Below are 22,398 nucleotides of genomic sequence, written 5' to 3' on the forward strand. Positions count from 1 at the left end.
TTGTTACATGTCTCTCTGATTTAGTTCCTTCAGACATAAAGAGAGGTGACTAGAACCTACTTCCCAGAGTTGTTTTAAAGATAAAGCAAAATAACACAGGAAAATATTTAGCATCAGACCTGACAGGTGAAAAGATGTCAGTAAAGGGCAGCTCTTCGTGTGAAAGGAAACCACTGACCATCATGAAGATACATGCTTGGATCCTGAGCAGACATCCCGAGCCTTGCCAGGCCTCAAGCAGGACTCTGTAGAGCCTGCCTCCTCCTTGCTGACTGGAGGACAGTCTACATCAGGGAGCAAAGCAGAGGAAGTGTGCTCCCATATATATTAATGAGATGAAGGAACATCAAGAGCCCAACATAATCTGTTTATACATTATACATTTCTCTTGTTATTATTCAGCATTGATCGAGTACCCTCAATTCTGTAAGCTTTTTATAGAATGTCCCAACAACTCTCAATTACCTGCAGTCCAGAGGAGCAGGTATGGCAAGAAATAATGGAAACCAGAGAAAAGGTTTGTAGTCCATATCACCACCCTGAGAAGGAATATCAAAGACTTATTTTGGCTGAGCTATTGGCTTGTACCAGCAAGGAGCAAGAAGGGATCCTTGGGGCTAGGCTTTTGGTTCCATGAGGGAAGGTTCTGTGTAAACCACTTGACAGTTGGCATGCCAGCTCCTAGCATAGTACCTACTTTAATATACAGTTGTTGAATAAACATTTGTTGAAAGGAGTGAATCAGTTAAAAATAGCACTTTTTTCCATGCTTACTGTATGTGAGGAACTATTTTAAGAGTTTTACACATACTAATTTTATTTAATTCTCACAAAAACCTTACCAGTGAGGTCGATAACTATTATTACCTCCATTTTCTAAAGGAAGGCATGAAAGCACAGAGAGGTTAAGTAACTAGGCCAAGATTGCACAGCTGGTAAAGACAGGGCCGGGGTCAAATCCTGGCAGTGTGTCTCTAAAGGCAGTACTCTAATGCCTTCTCCTCATTAGAACAGTGTGACCTAGATGCCTGTCTTTAGCCTGCAGGTCATACTTCCTAGCTTTAAAAGTCTTGCTTCTTCTTAATTAGTGCCAACCCAGATCTCAGATGGACCCTTGGACCCTCCTCAAACTTACTTGTAGACAACTTGTTGTCTACTTCAGTGTCTGTGCTCCTGACTTGGTCAGACCCCCAAATTTCCTCCTCCCTCACTAGCTGTCCGTGTCCCTTCAACCCTCCCTCTCATCTGCTCAGTTTGAGGCTTTTCCACTCTTCCTAAAATGCAGACTACTCAAGAGCTGGAATCTTTATATCTTTACAACTGTTTATTGAATGTCAGACCCTGGGCCACTGTTTATTATCTCTATTTCTCACCATAAGTCAACCAGAGGGATATTGTTACTCTCATTGTATAGATGGGCAGGATGAAGTCATCTGCTGGGGGGCCAGTGCTGGTGTGTGGTGGAATCTGGGTTCAGAGCTGCTTAGCCCACCCTCAAGATCCATGCTCTATTCCCTCTTTCACATAGTTGACCTCACTTCCATTTTCACATGCTGTGAACAACCCCCACCATCCCCAACACTGAGGCAGCCAAAGGGGGAGGAAATGGTGGAAGAAGACTCACTGATCCCCAGTGGGGCTCAGTCAGGGAACATTTTGGGGAGTATGTGTCTCTTGGGCCTGTAGAGTCAGCCACAAGGGCACAGACCTAGGACAGGCAAGAAATTTGAGCTGAACTCTGATATTAAAAAAGAGGCAGTAAGAACAGAGTGATCACTCTGAACCTGTATATTAAATGTATTTTCTCCTTGTGAAAAAAAAAAAAAACAACCTGCAAAAGTTATGTTTCTACATAAAGGCAGCCTGTGTTTCATAGCTATTCTAATTTATGGGCCGTACATTCCTGTGATTGTCTTGAACTGAATAGCCAAGTAAATAATCATCGAGAGCCACAGGTAAATCACTTGGAGGTGAACCGAGCCTGTCCAGGGCCTCCAGAAATGGCACAAACATTATTTCCTAATTTTGCAGATTTCTTCATTTGAGCCCAGAAAACGCCTTCTCTTGTTGGATTTCAGGTTTGACACTTTTTTCCACTCACACCCTGAAGAGACAGTGGCAAGGTGAAACGTGAGAAGTGTTTAAAACATTTTCAAAGATTCCCTTCTAATTTTCCTTCTCAATTCTAAGGAAATAATGCCATTCACTTCACTTCCACAAGTATTTATTTAGCTACCAAGGGAACTGGAAATGGGAGGTGTTGTGAGGAACCCAGAGTGGGAAGACCCATACCAGCCACACACAACCTGGGACCTGGTTAGTTTGTTTTGTTTGTTTGTTTTTAAATTTTGGTAAAATATACGTAACATAAAATTACCATTTTAACTACTTTTCAGTGTGTGATTCAGTAGCATTAAGTACATTTGTATTATTGTGTGACCATAATCACCATCCATCACCAGAATTTTTTCCCAAACTGAAACTTCATTTCTATTAAACACTGTCTCCTCATTTCCTCCTTCCCCCGGGGTCTAGCAACCACCATTCTACTTTCCGGCTCTGTCAACTTGACTATACTAGGTACATGATATAAGTGGGATCCTACAGTACGGGTCCTTTTGTGACTGATTTACCTCACCTGGTATCATGTCTTCCAGTTTTATCCATGTTGTAGCTTGTGTGACCTGGCTGATGTTAAAAATGAGAACGCTGAACCGATGGAAATACTAGTTCTTATATAAGTCAACCAGAGAGGCATATTCATATCCATTTGCGGTTGTTTTAAGGAAATTTGAGCCTGAGATACAGTAATAAATCTAAAGCATTTATTGAGCTAATACTCTGTGTAAGACCCTATGGAGTGAATGAAGCCGCAGAAGATGCTTCTTCTCCAGGTTACAATTTCAATACAGCTGCTAAGTAATAAGTAACGTCAGAGTACAAATAAAAATGTAAACAGGAGTTTAAAACTGAGGGATCATCTCAGAAGGCATGAGGGGAAGAGGTGGATTTTAGTGGGACCTTGAAGGATAGAGAATTTAGTAGAATTTAGTACAAAAGGAATGGAGCCAGAGAGAGAAAAGGAATGGAGCCAGACTAGCATGGAGTGAAAATATGTTTAATAGCAGACTGTGTCTGTCTTGTTCATTGTTTTATCTCCAGTGTCTGGTACAACAAGACGTAGTACATGTTGCATGAATAAAGGAATGCAGAGCCCAAAGATGAGAAAGCCCACAGTGAGTTTGGGAAATAGTGAGTAAACAACCTGGCTTGAGAAGGGTCCTGTAGCAGAGTTGGGGCTAAAAAGAAAATGTTGGTAGACACCAGAGTGTAGAAAATGTTGACTGTCAGGCTAAGGAACTAGGACTTTATCCTGAGGGAAATAGGGAGGTATTGAGGGTGGTTGACCAGGGGAGTTCATAGTGATTATTATACTATTTCTAATCATAAGTGTCATCAAAACGCAAATACCTGCTGAGGAGCTTAAAGTGGCCGTAGCTGGGTGAATGTTAATGGAATGTGTCTTTGTTGGACTTACTCTGACCAGGCCACATCTCATTTAGAAGCATCATTTTTTGGAAGCATTTTAAAGTGACAGAAAATAGAGGAAGCTGGCAGCCAAGAGGCTAGTAATGGCAACGTTCCAGTAACCAAAACTGACCACTTATCTATGGCAATTAGAGGAAGAAGGCAGATCTTGATGCCATGGTACAAGAGAAGATCACAAAATTTAGGGATCTTGAAATTCCCTACAGAGAATCAGAAGCCAGAGACCAAATGTCAGGCCTGGCTGATCGGCCAGTATGGGATTTTTTAAAGAAAAAGAAGAGAAGGATATTTTTTGCCTTGTAGAATGTGAGGTTGGGATGAGATGCCAGACTTTCATATCCAAAGGAGAAGTAAAGATTCAGCATTAAATTTCTGGGGATATTTGATCTGCAGCAAGGCAAAGGTGGACAGTCTCAAGACCTAGTAACGAAGGTCATAAGAACACAGGAATTATGAAGAGACAAGCAGAGGGCAGGAGAGGGAAAGGCACGCAACAGGAGGTGAGAAGGGGAGACTGACTTTGTTTGCATATAACAGAAGTCACCTCAACAGGTTTAAACCAAAAAGGGGTATTTGTTTCAAGGTAACAGGATGTTTCATGGAATCCAAGAAGACAGCCAAGGTTGAAAGGAAAATGGAACTAGGAACTGGAGAGCTGGCCAGAACCAGCAATTACCCTTTTTGTCCTGTCCTTCTCGAAGCCACTTGAACTCTCCTCTCTGCTCCCCCTTCTGCACTTGCTTTATTCTTTGCTCTGTCCTCTACACAGATAGCTGCCTCTACAGCCACAAGGATTACCTATCCCCACTTCAGAAGACTAGCAGAAACTAACTGGTGCCCTGAATCCAATTCCAAATATCTGGGGGAGAAAATACAACTCACCTCTTAGTGCAAGGTTCTATTAGATTCCGTCAGCTATGGGCTGGGGGTGGAGCCACATGGTATAAATATGACCCCTAAGTGCACCTTCCATGGCTAGGAGAATAGTTTTGGAAGCAGGTGTCAGGCTGGGCAGATGCCACAGAAGGGATAGACTAAGCTGACTCTCTCAAGAGCAATAACACCCTGTCAGGGAAGAAGGGGCTGAAGGAAATGTGGCTACCTCCATCCAGAGAGGCAAAGGCTCTAGCAGCCATGAGAACAGTCTTCCAAAAGTTGAAGAGGTACTTGCATATTTGCACACACTCATGTAGGTGACAAAAGAGTAGATGAGGGAGAAACATCCCACCAATGAGGGCTGTCATGCTATGATGGGCTGATCTGTGAGCAAGGAGACTCCCCCAAGTGCAATTGGTTGAGCAGAGGCCTTTTACCCACTTAGAAGAAGGTAGATCAGAGCAGGGACTCCGGCCCTGGGGGAAGTCACTTTAGATGATCTCACCAGGCTTATTCCAATGCTAAGATTCTGGAATATTTCCTCTTAATCACCCCAACTCCAGCCCTACCTCCCCCCTTGTCTCCTCTCTTTTAGTTTATCTAATTATAATCTAAATCAGGGTCTCTTTTTCTGGCTGAACTTCAGGAAGTCCAAGAATGTCCTAAAACTGGATGCAAAATTGTGGGCAAGGATGGGAGGGTATGTTTCTATGTAGACTTTTCTAGAGGAAGTCTAGAGACAGGTTCAATCAAGAAACTATGACCAAGAAGAGAGTGAAAAACTATGACCTAAAGAGAAGTGGGTTGAGGCAGTTTATAATAACATTGAAATGGAAAAATGAAGATGGAAGTAGGAAACAGAACTAGAAAAGGAGAAATGAAATATATTAAAAAACCAGTAGGGTCCTCATAGCTGCCATGGTTAAATTTCAGGTTGGATTTTGAGCTTCCTGACAGCCAAAGAAACTTGGTGTCATTTGAATGACTATAAGAAACAGCAGTTCCTCCTGAAGGCAGATGCTCAACCACTGAGCCAACCAGATGTCCCTATTTCATTCAGTCTTGACAATCATACATTGGGCAGGCCCCATTATTAAGCTTGAGGGACTAGTGAGGAAAGTGGGGTGCAGAGAGGCCCAGAGACTTATTCACATTCTCACAACTGGCAGGAACGGTAGAGAAGCATCCATGCTGTGCCTGTTGGACTCCAGGTGCATGCTCTTAGCCACTGTAAATAACACAGATCTTTAAAAAGAGGAGGTGAAGAAGGAATAAGAAAAATGCCAACCATGATCAGTACCTTCAAGCAGCTTTAAATCTGGCTGGTAAGAAAGGCCTATATAAACAAAAATTTCAAAATAATAACAGCTGTTACCACTTTTGAGAACTTACAATGGGCAAGGTTTTATTTTAGGTGCTGTATATATATTGTCTCTTTTAATTTTCCAAATAACCCTAAGATGTATGTATTACTACCTCCATATTTTTTGAAGACTAGTTCTGATTGGGTCAAGTCCAAATTTTCTTGGCTCACTTTCAAGGTCCTGCATAATTTGGCCTTTTCCTATCCAACATAATTTCCCATGACTGCCCCAAAGGAGGCAGCCATATCAAATGAAAAAGCATGGGATCCCAGACACTGCCATTTTCTCACTGTGCGACCTTGAGTGAGCTCCTTAACCTGTCTGAGTAAGCTTCAGTTTCCTCATCTGTAAGACAGTTACAATGACAACTACTTTTCAGGGGAGTTAAAAGAATAGAAGATTTAAGAATGTATCATCCAGGGGATCCCAGAGCAGTCTGTGGGAGGGTGGGACTGGGGTTAAGGGGCTGAGGGACTGATCTATCCATTCATTTCTCCATCCAAACAGCATTTACTGAGACTGGATGTGCTGGCTCCTATTTAAGCATCAGAGGTCCAAAATGAATGGAGTGTGTCCACCCTTGAGGAAATCACAGTCTACTGGGTGGGCACACATTTACACTTGATCTTAGCCAAAAGGCTGAGAAGCAATGTGGGCACACATTTAAATAATGTCATGCATAATGAGGAGTGGTTAGTGATGAAGGTCTGGAATAGACTTGCAGAGGTACAATTTTTTTTTTTTTTGAAGAGAGATTATATGAGCAAGACTTTATTAGAAAAGCTGGCAGAACGTGATATCTGAGTAAACTCAGGAGTGATGGAAAAATTTTGGGTGATAGAACTTGTCGGAGATAGAGAGGTCAGATGGAGAAGTTGATTTGGTTTAGGACATCCTAAGTCTGAGATGGTGATGAGACATCTATGTAAAAAAATATATAGTTGGCAATGACACGGATCAGCATTGGAGTGTGAGGATTGAACAGGAGATCGAAATTTAGGAATGAGAAGTAATGATATGACCATTTTATTATTTTTTTAATTTATTTATTCATTAGAGACACACAGAAAGAGAGAGAGAGAGTCAGGCAGAGACACAGGCAGAGGAGAAGCAGGCTCCATGCTGGGAGCCCAAGGCGGGACTTGATCCCGGGACTCCAGGATCATGCCCTGAGCCGAAGGCAGGCGCCAAACTGCTGAGCCACCCAGACATCCCCTGATGTGACCATTTTAATCATAAAAATGTTGGGCTTTCTGAAGAGTTGCATTAAGATATAAAAGAAAGGCAATGACACAGCCTTGGAGGCATGAGGAGAAGGAAGAAGAGAGATAGAAAGAAGAAAGGCAAGTCAGAATATCAAGTATCCTAGAAATCACTGATGGAAAGAAAGTCAAGAAGAATAACAATATTGCCTGAAAAGTCAAAAAAAATTAGGATAAGAAAAAGTAAATTTCCTTCTGCAAGAAATCACAGAGAGCTGCCAAAAAAGGAAAAAAGCCCAGTTTCAGAGCATTATGGAAGCTGCAGATAAAGATAAAAAAAAAAAAGTAGAGGTAGTTGTTATGAATTGCTCACCTGAGAAATTCTGCATGAAGGAGGAAAAGACTCAAAATAGTGGGTAAATGGGCCATCAGGGTCAAGCAAATGATTCTTTTCAACTGAGAGAAATATCCTCTGAGAATGAAGCTAAACGGGAGAGATATTTTGATGTGAGGTATGGGAATGTTCTAGAACACGTACCACATAGGCTGTCTTCTCATATAAGATTAAGTCAGAGAGTTTCTAACTGGAATAGATGAAGGAGGGATATTCTTAATCTTGAGTAGTGAATTTGAACTTTGACATTATGAACTGTTAGAGGCCAAATCTTCATAGTTCTTTATCTCTCTAGCAGGACAGCAAGAACAGAGGAAAACGGGGAGGGGTGATGACCTGGGTCTGGTGTTGACTCCTGTCTGAAGCATGAATGAGAATCTGGAGTGTGGGCAAGGTTAGGTATCTAGGCTGGAGGCTCAGTGCTGGGTGAGGATGGGTGCAGGGTCAGTAGAAGGAACTGGGTGAAGAAGGAGGTGTAAAAGTTCTGGTTTAATACACAAAGATAAACTCAAAATGGATGAAAGATCTAAATGTGAGACAAGAATCCATCAAAATCCTAGAGGAGAACACAGGCAACACCCTTTTTGAACTTGGCCACAGCAACTTCTTGCAAGATACATCTATGAAGGCAAGGGAAACAAAGGCAAAAATGAAAACTATTGGGACTTAAGATATAAAGCTTCTGCACAGCAAAAGAAACAGTCAACAAAACTAAAAGATAACCTACAGAATGGGAGAAGATCTTTGCAAATGACATATAAAGGGCTAGTATCCAAGATCTTTTTTTTTTTTTAAGAATTATTTATTTATTCACAAGAGACACAGAGAGAGATAGAGGCAGAGACACAGGCAGAGGGAGAAGCAGGCCCCATGCAGGGAGCCTGACGTGGGACTCGATCCTGGGTCTCCAGGATCACGCCCCGGGCTGAAGGTGGCGCTAAACCGCCGAGCCACCAGGGTTGCCCTCATATCCAAGATCTATAAAGAACTTAATAAACTCAACAGCAAAAAAACAAACATTCCAGTCATGAAATGGGCAAAAGACATGAACAGAAATCTCACAGAGGAAGACATAGACATGGCCAACAAGCACATGAGAAAATGCTCTGCATCACTTGCCATCAGGGAAATACAAATCAAAACCACAATGAGATACCACCTCACACCAGTGAGAATGGGGAAAATTAACAAGACAGGAAACAACAAATGTTGGAGAGGATGTGGAGAAAGGGGAACCCTCCTGCACTGTTGGTGGGAATGTGAACTGGTGCAGCCACTCAGGAAAACTGTGTGGAGGTTCCTCAAAGAGTTAAAAATAGATCTTCCCTACGACCCAGCAATTGCGCTGCTGGGGATTTACCCCAAAGATACAGATGCAGTGAAATGCCAGGACACCTGCACCCCGATGTTTATAGCAGCAATGTCCACAATAGCCAAACTGTGGAAGGAGCCTCGGTGTCCATCGAAAGATGAGTGGATAAAGAAGCTGTGGTCTACGTATACACTGGAATATTACTCAGCCATTAGAAACAACAAATACCCACCATTTGCTTTGTCATGGATGGAGCTAGAGGGTATTATGCTGAGTGAAGTAAGTCAATCGGAGAAGGACAAACATTATATGATCTCATTCATTCGGGGAATATAAAATATAGTGAAAGGGAATAAAGGGAAAGGAGATAAAATGAGTGGGAAATATCAGAGAGGGTGACAGATCATGAGAGACTCCTAACTCTGGGAAATGAACAAGGGGTGGTGGAAGGGGAGGTGGGCAGGGAGGTTGGGGTGACTGGGTGACGCGCACTGAGGGGGGGCACTTGGTGGGGTGAGCACTGGGTGTTATGCTATATGTTGGCAAATCAAACTCCAATTAAAAAAAAAGAGTTCTGGTTTAAGTGAGGTTTAGGAGAAGTAGGGGAAAAGACAGATGTATTCATTTTCTAGGGCTGCTTTAACAAATTGCTACAAATTTGGTGACTTAAAACAACAGAAATTTATTCTCTCACAGATTTGAAGGCCAGAAGCTTGAAATTGAGGTGTTGGCTGAGTATTACTCCTTCTAAAGGCTTTAGGGGTGAACCTTCCCTGCCTCTTCTACCTTCTGGTGGCTCCAAGCATTCTTTGGCCTGGAGGCGCATAATTCCAATGTCTAGCTCTATCTTCACATGGCCTTCTCCTCTGTGTGCCCCAAATCTCCCTCCACTTTTCTGTAATTAAGGACACTTGTCATTGGATTTAGGGCCCACCCAAATAATCCAGGATGATCTCACTTGAGATCTTTAAAATTAATGGTGACTGCAAAGACTTTCCCCCAGATAAGTTTGCATTCATAGATTCCAGGTGGACACATCTTTTGGGAGCCACCGTTCAACCCACTCCAACAGGCAAGTAAGTTGTAATTAGAATTAGGAGCCCACCTGAAGGAGAGTAGAAGTGCATCAGTGTCCCTGAGTATAGCTTTGCTCAATATATCACACATGTGCTGATGTGGGGTGCAGGGTGAGGGGTCAAAAGTTCAAATTGGTTGGGAAATAATGATATTAGTAGTTGTGATGGTTAATCTTAGGGACTGGCTGTCTTAAGGAGGAAGATGGAATGAGATAGGGCTTTCTGACCACCTGCAGGTATTTCTGTAGGTAGTGAGTTCTGGGGTACCATTGCCAAGGTGCCAAAACAACAATTACCAAGACTTTGAATATTGGTGGGAAAAGCTAGAAAAAGGCTGACCCTCTTCTTTTCTATCCCACTTAGTCAGGGAGCATGAGACCTGTGGAAGAAGTCAGTTTCCTTCTCACTTCTAAGATGCTACCCGTGGTTTGTGGACCCTGAGGAGAACTTCTGTCAGTCTATCTGTCTGACTCTCTCTATCCCCCTTTCTGTCTCTCAAGTAATCTTCAAGCCAGTAGAAAACAGGACAGATTTCAAAACTTTTACCATTTCCCTTTTTAAAAACCAAGATGATAGTCTTCTCTTTTATGTTTTGGGAATATTTTTTCTTCCAGATACCCACATCTACCATATCTACCCAAAATAGCTTGCATGAGGGCAGGGAACCCTGTCTCTTTTGCTTTTATCTTCAGAGTACAGCAAAGAGCTGTAGCAATAGATGTTGAATGAATGAATGAATGAATGCATAAATGAATACATGAATAAAGTTGCATTTCCCTAGTTTCATATGCATGAAAATCACCAACAAGACTCTTATAGCAAGTGTCGAAGATGTACTTCTGGGCTCACTTGATCTGTGTCCTGTCCTTGAATTCCTGTACCAATATGGATAATAGCTCTGTGCCTTGTCAATAAGTACAGCATGTTCCATCCACTGCTGCCGAACCCTTAACAAGCCATCACAGTGGAGGGGCCTGTGTGAAGGTGACACTTGCCCCCACCAATGTCATCTAAGGAAATACCCATCTTCCCTTAAGTGTCTCTCCTCCCTGCCTTCACATATCAGTGCACTATAAATGATGATGAGGAGGGTTTGTAAATCAAGAAAAAGGCCCTGCTTTCAAGCACTCCTTAATTAGGTAGGATGGATACAGCATCCTAGTTCATTTGGACGGGACAGTAGGGAACCGTTCCATCTCCTGGATGTCCCCATCTGGGTCCTGCGGTATGTTCCCAGGGCGTGATTGCTCTGTGTAAGGAGCTTATAATTTCTAAGCTTTTCTCCCACCAGGACTGACAGGAATATTTTGCAGGTTGAGTCTGCTACTGGGTTTTACAAAAAGGTTTGACAATTCAACACAATTAAATTTTATTTAGTTATTTATATTTCACCTTGTTCTGAAAACAATTTACGGTTCCTTCTAAGACTGTATCAGTTAGATCAGGGAAAAATAAATTATAAATAAATGAAACAAAAGGAAGTAGTATTTGAAACCTAAAACCGAGAAGACTGTCACACAGCAATGCATACTATAAAATTCTATATACTCAATATGGATGGGATTCACACTCAGGTCTGAGTGTTCTAACGAGTGCAAAAAACGGAAAACCCGATCAGTCATACAATTTACAGCATCCATGAGAGAGCATACTTACCGGTCAAATACTTAGGAAAAATCTCGCTAATCCTGATCTGAGAACAGACAGAAATTTCTCTGAGGATTCTGCTTAATGAGAGTCGCCCGTGATGAAGTCACGAACATGGCAATAAAATCTCTGCACAAACAATGCATTCTGCACAGGATTCTTTCTTAGTAGAAACTTGAAATATCAACATCCCATCAGAGGTGAAGACTATAAAAGCAATTATTAGTGGATCAACATCAATTTGTAGCCAAGTCAGTGCTGGCCTGGCTTAAATCAGGAAATGACTTTAGAGAACCTTGAAATGTGGCTGAAAAGAAGGAGCACTGGCTCCAGGTCCTATTCCCAGCAATGATGCCATGTAGGATGGTGAGAACTCAGACTTTGGATGCAAATAAAAGTGATTTTGAATCACCACTAATTAGCTGTGTGCCTTCAGGTATCTGCATCTCAGTTTATGTATCTGTATAATGGATGATATGATCTCTTTTGTACAGGTTGTTGTATGTGTGAAGGGCGGTATAGATGCAGTGTCCAGCACAACGTCTAGAACAAAACAGTGCATTATAAAGAGCAACTACCAAGCTTTCTGAAATATCCTTAGACTGTGAATTTACTTAGCGCAAGATGAATTTCTTGGGCCTCAGTTTCCCCAAGAAACTGGCAGAAACTTAATGATGTTGGAGAGTGAACACTGCCTAAATCCCTTTGCATCTCTAGCATTCTATTATATGATTGCATGAAATGTAAAATATAATACTTTTAAAGATTTTATTTATTTAAGAGAGAGAAAGAGAGAGCACACATGCATGAGTGGGGGGAGAGGGACAATCAGACTGTGCTGAGCACAGAGCCCAACACAGGGCTTGATCTCACGATCCTGAGACCATGACGTGAGCTGACACCAAGAATCAAATGCTTAACTAACTGTGCCACCCAGGCATCTCTAAAATATAACTTTATATCAAAAACATGAATAATAAAATTATGTTGTTACTTTTATATAAATCCTCCCCATTTTAATAATAGTCAATATCATTATGTGTGTTCTCAGGCCTACTCTAAAAGTGTGATCACATCAGTTTATCATTATGTGATGTAAAAACAAGAAAGAAGGAGTCTCTGGGTGGCTCAGGGTTAAGCGTCTGCCTTCAGCTCAGGGAATGGTCCTGGAATCAAGCCCTACATCAGGCTCCCTGCTCAGCAGGGAGTCTGCTTCTCTCTCTCCCTATACTCCTCCCCCCTGCTCCTTCTTTCTTTCTCTCTCTCTCAAATAAATAAATAAAATCTTAAAAAAAAAAAAAAAAGCAAGAAAGAAGTTAGTGGGAAAGTCATAAATGTAGGTAACTACCACACTCCTTCAATGCCTCCCCATTGCCCAATGGGTAGGATCCCATTATCTTAGCAGAGAGACCTGGAGGTCCTGAGCATGCAGCTGCTGTCCACTCCTCCAGCCTCACTCCCGACCCTAATCAACTGCTAGTGACCCAAATTCGCAGTTTTCTTAAACTGTGCTTTACCCAGGCTGATCTTCTGCTTCCAGTGTATCATCCTACCCTCCCAACTGGCTTCCAGAAATTCACTTAAAGAAATTTCTAGATGGCTAATACTAACTCCTAATTTATCTTCTTAGGAAGATTAAGTGTCAAGGAGCAAAAATCATATCCATATTAAGCTTTTTAAACTTGTTTCTGTTTTTCATTGTTTTAAAAGCAATCCTATGATTTATGAGGTACCTACAATGTGCCAAGCACTGCACTGTAAACATTACCTTTTTAATTCTTGCAAGGTTCCTTAGAGGTCAGTAACATGCCTATTTTACAGATGAGAAAACAGAGCCTGAGGGAAGTTAAGTAATTTGCCCAAGATAGGACAACTAGATGATTAGGGATGATGGGATTGGAGCCCAGGTTCTGAATCTGAAACCATTGTGCTTTCCATGGCACCACACTGCCTTCCCAAAGTAGCAGACAGGATCCCAAGGAAGGCTGTTTACACTGCAAGATGAGTCAGACACATGGAACACAGTGACTTCTGAGGAAGTAGAAGGTAACTTGAAAGTTAATGTATTCTGTTTTCTTGATTCCAGAGAGGATTAGAGGATTATTAGCGGTCTTCCCCAACACACACACACACACACACACACACACACTCATTATCAAATCAACTGTCACTATTTGTGGAAAGTCCTATCAGTTTGTCAGTTTGTTCCTGGAATGTGCAAGAAGCCTAAGGCTGGCCCTGCTGAGAGATAGCTCACAACCTCACTGAGGAGAGGTGACAGTGAGACCCGTGAAACCACCAGAAAAAGATGCAGGAAGCTATAAACCAAGTGCCAAATTGTGTAGTGCAGATTACAATGCAAACTTGTCTTGGAGGAGAGGAGTCAGATCAGACATCATGGAGGAGACTGGTCCTGAACCCAGTCTGGAAGCAGGACAGGTAGGGAGCCCACCCAAATTTAAGCAGAGCAGTATATGAAAAAGGAGCCCTCAGGGTGCCCAGGTGGCTCAGTGTGTTAGATGGCTGCCTTCCACTTGAGCCGTGATCTCAGGGTTTGAGGATTGAGCCCCGCATCAGGTTCCCTGCTCAGTGGGGAGCCTGCTTCCTCCCCTCTCTCTGCCTGCTGCCCTGCCCCCACTCGTGCTCTCTCTTTCACTGTCTCTATCTCAGATAAATAAATAAAATCTTAAAAAAGGAGCCCCCAAACCCAAAGAGGAAGCAGCATTATGAAAAAGGTAACAGAGTTGTCAGAAAAAATGGGATTCATTATCTAAATTGTGAAATGTAATCTCAGCTCCATTTATTCTTCTATTTCTACATATTTTTCATTGGGATAGAAAATATAAAGATTACAAGTGCTATCTCATGAAGCAACCTCCCACTATCATGTCCAAGTTATCAAACCTGGCCCATTGAAGAATGGGCTCCAATCCCAGCTCCCTAATCATCTAGTTGTCTTCTCTTGGGCAAATTACTTAACTTCCCTCAGCCTCTGTTTTCTCATTTGTAAAATGGGTATGTTACGGACCTCTAAGGGACCTTGCAAGAATTAAAAAGGTAAAGTTTACAGTGCAGTGCCTGGCACATTCAGAGAAAATCACCTGTAGACCCATTGGATGTCCCCTCAGTGTGCTCCAGACACACCAGTCTCCTTGCAGCTCCTCAAATGCCCCAGGCATAGGCCCAGTCCAGCATGGCGCCGCCTCTCTCATACCTATATGGCTCCCTCCCTCTCCTTCTTCAGAGTTTTGCTAGATTATAGAAGCCTCTTCTAACATGTTGTTGGCCTCTTACACACTTATTTTATCTCTAGAGAACTGATCATTACTAATGGAATTAGGGAACCCCAAGAGAACAGGAATTTTTGTGTTTTGTCACTTACACTGCAGAGTTTGTGTTAAAGCTTACTTGTGTTGAAGAATATGGGTAGGACAGCCCCGGTGGCACAGCAGTTTAGCGCCGCCTGCAGCCCAGGGCGTGATCCTGGAGACCCTGGATCGAGTCCCACGTTGGGCTCTCTGCATGGTGCCTGCTTCTCCCTCTGCCTCTCTCTCTCTCTTTCTGCGTCTCTATGAATAAATAAATAAAATCTTTTTTAAAAAATTTTTTAAAAATAATATGGGTAATGCTAATTTGGATTGGCGCACCTAGTACATGCCCAATAAACATTAGCTGAATTATGATCATCTAAAAATATAAGATTCTCCCAAATTATAGAGTCCGGAAAATGTTCCCAAAGTCTTAAAGGAATCATTCCTAAAGCTATAGGGATTTGGACTATGAGATGACATCTATGACATGAGGAGATCCCTTGGGACCATTTGATTCAGGCTCAGTCAGCTGTTGGGGCTGGAGTCTGGGGCCTCCTCCAAAGTATACTGTTTAGGAAGTGAAACCTTTAAACTGACTACAGGTCTGCTATGTGCAAAGGCCATATATTCAAAGCCTGCCCTGATCTCCCATCCATCCTTAATTCCATTGCACCCTCTGGTTCCTGTCTCCACATCCCAGCATCCAAGCTCATTATAATACTACCAACAGCTAGACATTAATGTCATAGCTGCTAAGTTGACATGGGGTGGGGGTAGGAGGGTACAGGGGCCCTGCAGTAACTCCAAACCCAGCTTTGTGCTGAAGGAAGTGAATGACACAGCCCTCAGGTCCCAATTTTAGCTGACTCCATGACCTAGGGAAATATACTTGTTTTTTTTAATGATACTGCCCTGGATGAGAAGACAATCAATAATATTCTCTGATTCAAAACAGATTCTTTTTTTTTTTCAAAGCAGATTCTTAATCTGACATATATATACCTTTTTGGATAGGCTGGGAAGACCAGGATATTAGGTTGAAACATAAAATTTGCCACTTTTGTATGTCAAAATTGGTCTAATAGCAGCAATTCCATGTGTTTTAAGAAAATCAGATACTGTGTTTTAAGTAACACTATTGTCCAGGTGAGTATAATTTCGAATATGGGACTAGTGGTTCCCTAGCCCATCTTTAGTAGTACAGTCCGACTAAGCTCCCAGGAGGCAATAAATACTAACATTGTTTAAAAGATTTATTTATTTATTCATGAGAGACACAGACTGAGAGAGAGAGGCAGATAGAGGCAGAGGGAGAAGCAGGCTCCTCGCAGGGAGCCTGACGTGGGACTCGATCCAGGGTCTCCAGGATCATGCCCTGGGTGATCCTCGCAGGGAGCCTGATGTGGAACTCCATCCCTGAGTCCGCTGAAAGCAGGCGCCCAACCGCTGAGCCACCCAGGCATCCCTAAATACTAACATTTAACAAGTGCCTAGGGTGTGGGAAGCACTTTCACTAATAATCGTCTTATGTGATCCTAAAGTAGATAGTTCCCTCCTGCATTCATCTTAGAATAAACAAACATTTATTTGGCACTTTCTAGTCTTTCTAGTTGAGGAATCATAAAACTATGGCCCCTGGTGCCTGGGTGACTCAGTGGTTGAATGTCTGCCTTTGGCCCAGATCATGATCTCAGGGTCTTGGGATCAAGTCCCACATCGGGCTCCCCATGGGGAGCCTGCTTCTCCCTCTGCCTATGTCTCTGCCTCTCTCTGTGTGTCTCTCATGAATAAATAAAATAAAATCTTTAAAAAAAGAAAGAACTATGGCCCATGGCCCAAGCGTACCTACAGCCTGTTTTTGTATACCTCAGAAACTAAGAATGGGTTTTACATATCTGAAGAGTTGTAAACACACACACACACACACACACACAGGATGCGGGGATGGTTAGGTTAGGAGGGGGGGGGGAGAAATACACAATACAGACAAATATGACCCCCAGAGCCTGAAATATTTGCTATCTGGCCCTTCACAAAATTTGTCAACCCATATTTAGATGCCAGGCATTAATGCCAGGTACATAATATGCTAATGTAGTAAGAGAGTGAGAAGGCCCTGTAAGCTTCTCACTCTCATGTGGCACTGGTGTTGAGTGTGGCCACAACAGCAAGGGAAGGGGAAATAACTTAGAAAGCAAAGGTTCTGGCCCCCTTTCTGTTTCTCACATTTGCTATGTGAACTGGGATAAGTTCCCTAAATTCTCCCAGGCCAGCAGTTTCTCCTATCAGATATACTACACATAAGAATGGAACTCTTTTTCAGAAGAGTCCAGGAGTTCATTAGGGCCAGTCCAGGGGCCCAGATTAGGATGTGTATTCTAGTTTGAGAGCTCATTATAATCATGATGACCCAATTACTTTTCTTCTTAAAAATTTAAGGATGCTAAAAGGGCACAAGACAAGGGACAGAGAGGCGAGGAATTGTGAGGGAATAGGGACACATCTCCCAGACAAGAATTCAAGATGTGTTTTAGATGACAAACGTAGAATTGTCATTGGGGGGCCAGAATATTGTTTTTAAGCAGAAAGTCGTTTTCTACGTTTGAGCATCCAAATGCAAAAAGAAAAATACCAATACTACAGGCCAAATACAAAAAGGGGAGGGGGATCCAATTTTAAAAATGGTCATGGCAATGAAAAACTATAACTTCCAATGTGAACCAATTCATTGAGGCCTTAACATTCATTTGTTGGGAATGGAGGGGGCAGTAAAATCTGCCATCAGAGCCAATTGGGGAGCGGCAGGCTGGAAAGGTCAGCTCTGGCTAGGGATGTGCAACTCCTGACTTTGTTAAAATGATGGTATTCGACAGAAGTTACATCTGAGGTCAAGTGACCGCAATAACAGGGGACAAGGAGCGCTCTCAAATCATTCTCGGGGATGAAAATGACATGAAACTGACATAATATCTGAGGTGAGATGAAACTCAAATCCTCAGCAGCTGAACACTTCACCTACTGATGGGCAGCTTGACCCTCACCAATCTCATAATCATACCCGTGTCAAGAGAGGAACAGAGTCTCCAGTAACACAAGGGCTCAGCTTTGGCTGTTTTGGGGAGGGAAGGCTTTGTCTCTGCTTCTGAAATGATGTTGTTAAAAGTTTCAATACTTGGCTTTAAACCTTTCAAATCAATGTCTTATTAGAAAAATTGGATTCCACCTACATGCATGGAATCTCTTCCCTTATGTAATTTTTCTCCACTCTGGATATTTCTTGGCTAGCATTTTAAGCAATAAAATGTGTGTTTTAGTTAGTTCAATGACTATCTTCATGTTATTTAAAGATTCAACTCAATTCTATTCAAAACATAAGGATGATCTCTAATCTGGGTTAATCTTCTAGCTTCAAAACCACATGGGAGAAGTGTCAGGGGAGGGGCGTGGGTTGGGAAGAAAATAATGATAAATTATAATCTCTTTGCCCCCAAATAACACATATGAAAGGAGGGTGTTCTGGAGACTGTGGGATATATTAACCCATGATAAAGGACTTCAGAAAAAGGAGGCTAAACTACATTTGAATTTAAAGTAAGTGTTAAAATTAAAAGCCCAAAAGGAGAAATATTACATTTAGTCAGCTGTTACAAAAAATACTTCATGCTCTATCATCTGCCCTGTAATTGCTCTAATATGAGGCTCGTTCTGGTAGACTGTACTCCCATCTATTGGTGTGTTTAAAAGAAGTTTAGGTGTGTGTTTGTTTTTTTCATGAAGAGAGAGGATGAATCAAGGTGTGGTCCATTTGCATAAACACAACCATTCTGCCTCCAGAAGAGACGCTGATCTCTTCGCTGCCTATAGATATAAGCGCCCCAAAGCCAATAAATACAGTTGTCAGCAAGGGGATGAATCAGCATGTATTTAAATCAAAGACAGCCATGAAAGACTACATTCGTTCCATTCCCAGGACCTGTCAAACCACAGAAGAGATTAAACATTTGACCCTCTTCATCCCCAACATTGCTCCACAAGAGACATTTCTGTCACTATTCCTGCCACTTGGCTTTCAAAGATGCCACAAAGCCTAGGGCGACCTCTGCTACATTTCAGTGTTGTTTATTGATTTCTGACCCAGTGCTTAATAGTTTTCCCAGTCCCCCTGAATGGCTTTTGTAAGCAATGGGGTTTGTACATCTCACCGATCAATACCTTTTATATTTACAATAAAATTGAAACTGCTTCTGCTGGGGGCGCAGCCCAGCATTTGTCATCCTTCAGCGAGGGAAAACTATGTCATTATCTGAATTAAAACATTTATTTCTGATTAAGAGAGTGTCCTATCTCATTAATTTTTCCCTTTCCAATAGAATGGGAATAGAACCCTATTGATTTTTGCACTTTTACACATCTCCACTGCTGGGAAGATAATTGAGAAGTTAGCCAGAATAAATGAAGTTTCAAGTCTAGTGGGCCAGCCAATACCTTCCAAATTCAAGGTGTTTTTATGAAGCTGGATTTTAATTTGTTGGCAAGCTGAAGCAGTGGGACTTATTCGGCTGAGTAAATTGGATTAAGAGTAGAATCGGCTGGAAGCATGTCTTGAGGAATGCTGAGGGCCTGGTTCCCCCTGGACAGCCAGAGCCTTGCTTTAGATTTATGCTAAGACAGCTTCCAAATTGCCCTCCTTCAAAACTCCCAACTCGCTTCAGGAAGTGTGGATCACTGACCCAAAAGCCTATTAACTTGTGTTTCCTTTCCTCATGCCCGTCGCCTTAAAAACAACCAAGATCTAATCAGAGGTTGAACTAGACCTTCAGATTGTCGGCATCAATTGATTACACTTTATTAGAATAATGGGACTAAATCCAAGCTTCATTAAAAGGAATTCCCTCTGCTTGGAACCCTTTTTTCCGAAGACCTTTCAATTATAAGCCCTTATGGCACACATAGGCAATCATGCCCACTGATATTTTTCTCATTAGGAATTAACAGTCATTTGTCCTTATTTCCATATGCAAAGCCCAAGCCTCGTCTGCTCCTGGAAAGGACAGAAAATACACCAGTCTCTAGGGTTAAAAGGAAACAGGGGATACAGATAATTTAAAACATGGCTATCTTTGTTAATGTCTTAATTTGTTACCTTCTTTGTAATTTATTTGTCACTGGTCCATTACTTTTAACATTCACATTCACTTCTATGTATCTTTAGTTCCTCTAGGAAAAACAGGTTTCATCCTCACATTAAAGGAAAATGGGAACCAGGTTAGCTAAAGATCTTCAGGGTTATATCTAAAGATTCTTCAAGGGAAAAAATTTACCAAATGCCTTCCCTGGTGACCTGAAAATAGAGATCTGCCAAGGGAAGAGCTCGTCTAGAAACAAGGTTGAGAACTTTAGTTCATGTTTGTAATGCCACAGTGGAGGGGAATGTGAAGACCATATTTCCCCTTAAGTAAAATGAAGTAAAATGAAACATTGAAAATTAAGATTATTTCTACCAAAAAGATTTCCCAACTGGATTTATGTAACATAGGATAGTGTGAATTTGGCAGACATGCTCTTTGGTATACACGTGTGTATGCGTGTGTGTATTGGGGTGTGTGTATTATATATATATATATATATATATATATATATATATAGTATAGTTACAATTATACACATGCTCAGACACACACATCTGCATCCAGAAGGGAAAAAATAGCCAAGGAAGCACTTCAAGAAGGCTTTATTTACCAGAAAAAAAAAAAAATCAACACAGCAGATTAAAAATGCTGTGGAAGTGAAGAACTTAATTTCTGACTGCATTTTAATGCATGGTCCAAAGTACCAAAGTATGCAAAAGGTTGAATACATTTATCACAAACAGTTCTGTTTTCTCTCTTTACACCAATGAGGAATTACAGGATTACCAATGACCTTCCTCCCAATGAAGCGCCGTAATTATGGTCATTTATTATACAACCGAGATGAATGGATGGGATTTACATAGAATAAAAATATTATTTAACAGCTGCGTTATTGATGTGTGAAGTGTAATTTTAATTTATTTAAATGCTATAAATATATTGGTAATGTATTCTTTTCAAATTAACCTCCTGAACCACACACTGGCAAAACTTCAATTAATATTGTACTAAAATCTATTTTCTCATGTTATGTGGAACTGTGTATGGCTCAAAATACGTAGTGCTATGATGCCTCAGCATACGTTACCAGTGTATTGTACTTTTCTCCTTGATTCATGATTTCAATTTGGAATTGAATTTCAATTGGGATCATTTTAAAAAATATATCTTCTCTTAAATAAAGGATCCCTATTTAACTTTAAAGTTGTTTTTACTACAAATTGCAAATGTAATGATTTGAGGGAAAATTCTCTATATTTATATTCATTTAGCATATCACAATATTTTTAAATATTTAGTATATTTCCATTGAAATGATAAAATGGGGAAATATTTAAGCAAACAATTCTATCTAATTTGCTTAGCATATTAGCATAATCTCAATAAGCCTGCAAAGAAACTGCTAGTTATACATTATGTTGCATTGCTTAGTACCAAAAACATATTGTATGTCTATCTGCAGAGATAGACTTATGTATTTTACTTCTGGGTTTATCTCTTTTGTATTCTGTCCATTTGCCCCTGGCTGTCATTATTCCATGCTCATCGACAGAAGAGTTATAGTTTGCAAAAACCTATCAGGTAGGCTGGACACTAGATAATTGAGGTGATGATCAGCCCCAGCAAAAGACAATTGATAGTGATAGTGTCGGAGGCTGCACCTAACAAGATCCGTACCCTCTGTCTCCTTTAGCCTTTCTTTGGAATGGACCGAATATGGAATAACATGGACATGGCTGATGAGCATCCGGAGACGGGATGGCAGTGCATAATACTTCCTGGAACTGCAATAGGATGGAGGTGTCTTTTGACATTGAGGCAGGTTATTAAATAGAAGTGTGAACTATTAAGAGGTGATCATGACCCTCAGTACATTTTTATCAAAGTCAAAAAATATTTGACACCACTGAGCAGCCTACCACAGGCACAAGGGGAGAAATGCTTTATTATGGAAATTTGTACTATGTTCTTCAAAACAGAAGAATTCCGAATATGTGCATTTTAAAATTTCTAACAGCTTGTAGAACTACCAGTAATTAACACCAGTTGTAAGTTAAATATGCTCTGGGATGATATTTGTAAATGAGAAGGCTGACCAACCTTAATAAGAACTTCCTAAATTAAAAATAAAAATTTAAAACTACATTTTAAAATAATGATGATTTTAAGTTGCTTATTTGCTAACATGATTTAACACAGTTTTTTCCTAAGAGGCTTTTAAAATTCACTCTCAGTTCTATTAAATGCAGGGACACGTAGGGGGTGAAGGAGATTTTTAGGTGCATACAGCAGACTTTAAATGCAGATTTTTTTTTTTTTTTACACAGACTCTAAGGTGCCTTCTCTATTTTAGTAGGTGGCTACCCTCACTTCCTAGGCTGTTTTTCTTACTTCCTGTTCACCGGTTCCTACCATTTTGTTTTGTTTTGTTTTTAGGTTGAGGAACCATCACAATTCTTAAGGGACCATCACTTTATAAGTCTAAATACTGCATAGTCTAACACCTTAATTGCAGGGACAAAAACCAATGCAGCC

The 22,398-nt window shown here is 41.2% G+C and overlaps 1 long non-coding RNA gene across 2 annotated transcripts in view; it reads left to right on the forward strand.

The window, feature by feature from the left end:
- Positions 1-21,994, forward strand: part of LOC102152515 — an 87,729-nt gene extending 65,735 nt beyond the window's left edge. For both annotated transcript variants that reach the window (XR_005359672.1, XR_005359673.1), the window contains one exon: positions 21,557-21,994. This is a non-coding gene — a long non-coding RNA (uncharacterized LOC102152515). The remainder of the gene's footprint in view (positions 1-21,556) is intronic.
- The last annotated feature ends 404 nt before the right edge of the window (positions 21,995-22,398 follow it).

This window comes from Canis lupus, chromosome 5, assembly GCF_011100685.1.
Source record: "Canis lupus familiaris isolate Mischka breed German Shepherd chromosome 5, alternate assembly UU_Cfam_GSD_1.0, whole genome shotgun sequence".
Taxonomy (NCBI): domain Eukaryota; kingdom Metazoa; phylum Chordata; class Mammalia; order Carnivora; family Canidae; genus Canis; species Canis lupus.